This window comes from Canis lupus, chromosome 2, assembly GCF_011100685.1.
Source record: "Canis lupus familiaris isolate Mischka breed German Shepherd chromosome 2, alternate assembly UU_Cfam_GSD_1.0, whole genome shotgun sequence".
Classification (NCBI taxonomy): domain Eukaryota; kingdom Metazoa; phylum Chordata; class Mammalia; order Carnivora; family Canidae; genus Canis; species Canis lupus.
The window spans coordinates 79,449,816-79,452,740 of record NC_049223.1 but is presented as its reverse complement, the minus strand read 5'-3'; the positions used below and the strand labels follow the sequence as shown (position 1 = coordinate 79,452,740).

The 2,925-nt window shown below is 55.5% G+C and overlaps 1 long non-coding RNA gene across 1 annotated transcript; it reads right to left on the bottom strand.

Moving 5' to 3' along the window:
- Positions 1-852: 852 nt before the first annotated feature.
- Positions 853-2,673, bottom strand: LOC119870059. The gene is made up of 3 exons (XR_005355108.1): positions 2,184-2,673; positions 1,904-2,060; positions 853-1,589 (listed from the first exon to the last, which is right to left on the bottom strand). It is a non-coding gene; the product is annotated as an uncharacterized LOC119870059 (long non-coding RNA).
- Between the last annotated feature and the right edge of the window lie 252 nt (positions 2,674-2,925).

Here is a 2,925-nt window from a genome sequence, read left to right as displayed (position 1 = left end):
CTTCCAGGTAAGGACACCGAGGTCCAGAGGCAGGAGGCCATTCTCCGCACCAGGCAGGAAAAGCTGTGCTTGCTGCGTTAACAAACAATCCCCAAACGTCAGTGGGCTCGAGCCACGATGCTCGTTTCTCATTTCTTGCCTGTTTAACCTGCTCGTGGCGGGTCCTCTGCAGGGTCTGCTCTTTGTCCTCTTCCAAACTCCAGGCTGCCTGAGTTGTCAGAGCAAAGGGTGAAACAACCCTGGGAGACTCTCACAGGGACAGTCCTGACACCTGTGTCACACCCCAACCTTAGCTAGATGCGGTCCCCGACCCCAGGGATTGGACGTACAGTCCTACACGTGCCCGGAAGGAGGAGTGGGAGTGTGTCCGGAGGGCAGGGTGAGCTTGCAGCCCAGGCCACTCCTAACGGAGCTGACTTGGTGCTGGGCAGCGTGGGGCTTCCCAAGCTCCATCCACTGGATCCTCACGCCCTGCAAGGAGAGCACCACTTTGGCCCCAGCAGACAGGCATGGGCCTCCTGGCTCAGAGGGGCAATGTGTCTTGGCCGAGACCACACACTCGTAAGAGCTGGACCTGGGGCTTGAACCCAGGGTTTCCGTCTTGGGAGACCAGCAAAGAGGCTGGACTACCCAGAGGAGGAATTCAAGGAATGGCCTCACTCGGTCACCCCACGCACACTCCTGCCGCCCTTCTCTGGGTCCTGCTGGGTTTTTCCCCCCAAATGCAGCAGCTGCTCCATCCTCAGCTCCCCGGGGGAGTAGATGGTGAAAGCTGATCTTAAAATCTGTCAAGCCATGTGTGCGGTGACAAGAAAAGTGCCATACACTGTCCAGGTGTTTTTATTGGGAAAGAAATGTGCAAAGTCCAGAGTCACGCTGTCCTCGTGAGTGGGCCGAGGCCGGCCAGCTGGAAAAGTGACAGCTCCAAGCCAGCTCCCAGCGTTAATTGCATCACAGCCGATACCCCCGGCTGGAGAGACACAGATGCAATTAGCATGGAGCCCGTGACCCCCAAGTGCCTGGTCTGTCATCACATTTGTCCAGTGGAATTAACATGACCCCAAGGCCACCCCTCCTCCCAGGATGGGCTCCCGGCCTCTGAAAAAAAAAAAAAAAGACAAACTGGTGGGGCTTTCAGGGGAACGGGACTGTGCTAAGCTGTGCATGTGTCGCCCTGGTTACCTGCCTGGACACCTGCCACCGCTGTTTTGCTCACCTTGCACTCCGGCGTACCCAGCAGCGCGCACCAGGCGTGTACTAGGTGTGCAACGGCTGGATGAATGATGCTGCCCAGTGTGCCGGCTTTATGGATCTGCCTGTCCTTTCGTATTCAAATCAAGCGGTTCCAGGCACAGGCAGGTGCTTCCTCTCGCTCTGAGTCCCCCAGCTTGAAAGTCTCTATCTCGCCCAAGTGTCCTCTCAGGTGGTCCCTCCCTCCTCCCTGCCTCGTGCCAGCCCAAATGTGGGACCTGGTGGCTCCTTTACCTTAGTTCCTCCTCCTTGGCTCCCCGGGGACAAAAAACGTGTGGGTATCCGATTTGCTGGAAGTTTTGGGGGAGTGAGTGGTAATGGAAGACAATGGCACTGCCCTAAAATGGAAAATAAGGCACCTGGGCTGTGAAATCCTTCTAGAGTGCCACAGAGGGCAGATCTCACCGACAGCCCTCCCTCCAGGCCTTCCCCGGCTCCCCCCACCCCTCCCACCAGCTTCTCCACCTCTCCCCCTCCTCCCCTCTCATATTCGCTGGCCTCCAACCCCCAAGACCCACCTGCCCAAGTCTCCTCCCAGCCCTTCCCAGAATTCCCTCAAGCCTGCATTTGCATATCCCAAATCCCACTCAGGTGCTCTCTAGACACTGCCCGCCCCCCCACCACCACCACCACCACTACCACCAGTGCTCACCCTTAGCAGCCCAGAGCCCCAGGAGAAACTCTGAAGGTGTTATTTCTCTTTGGACTTGGAACTCGCAGCTTGGCTCTTGGCCTGCCAGCTCCGTAAAAGAAAAGTCTCAGGATAGAGATTTATTCTCCCCCAGACGTGAACTGTGCCCCCTCCTTCCCTAGACGGAGCAGAAGGAGCTGCAGCTGCAAATTTTGTTTTCCAGCCGTGCATCGGATCCTTACAATAACCAACCATCTGAGGTGGTGAGACAGGGAAATTGAAGGACTCCATAAAAACCTACTTTTTTGCTCCTTTTCCTGCTTCTTTTCTTGCTAGGGCCCACAGCCCCACTTGACACATGCCCCTGAACGCCAATAGCGCACGTCCTCCGTATGAGGGACAAGGAGCTGGTGATTTCTCTAGAACAGGTAGCACCTAAGGAAGGACCAGGTGAGAATGACCGGACAAAGCCATCATGTGCACATCGAGGTCACCGGCGCTGGACATCTTGATGCCAAAGCCCCCGGGCTCCAAAGACCTTCCTTTTTGTTCTAACCGGACATGGACACCAGGCCACCATCCTCAACAAAAGCCCCCAGACCCTGAACAAAAATGAGGCTCTTTCCTGTCCTTTCTGAGTGTCCAGACACTCTATCCCTGCTGTCTCCGCACACCTTCAATAAACTCTGCTTTCGGGTGCCTGGGGGGCTCAGTGGCTGAGCATCTGCCTCCGGCTCAGGTCGTGATCCCGGGGTCCCAGGATTGACTCTGCACAGGGAGTCTGCTTCTCCCTCTGCCTGTGTCTCTGCCTCTCTCTGTGTGTCTCTCATGAATAAATAAATTAAATCTTTTTTTTTTAATTTTAAAAATTAAAAAAAAATTTTAAAATAAACCTCTGCTTTCACTCCTGCTGGCTCACATTTGATTTCTGTCCTGCATGCAGCCAGGGACCCTCTTGACTGGTCCTGCAGGACCCCCTCAGGGTCCTCAGACCCGGCCTGCCCTCATCAGTATGGTAAATCCTGCCACTTCACAGATGGGGA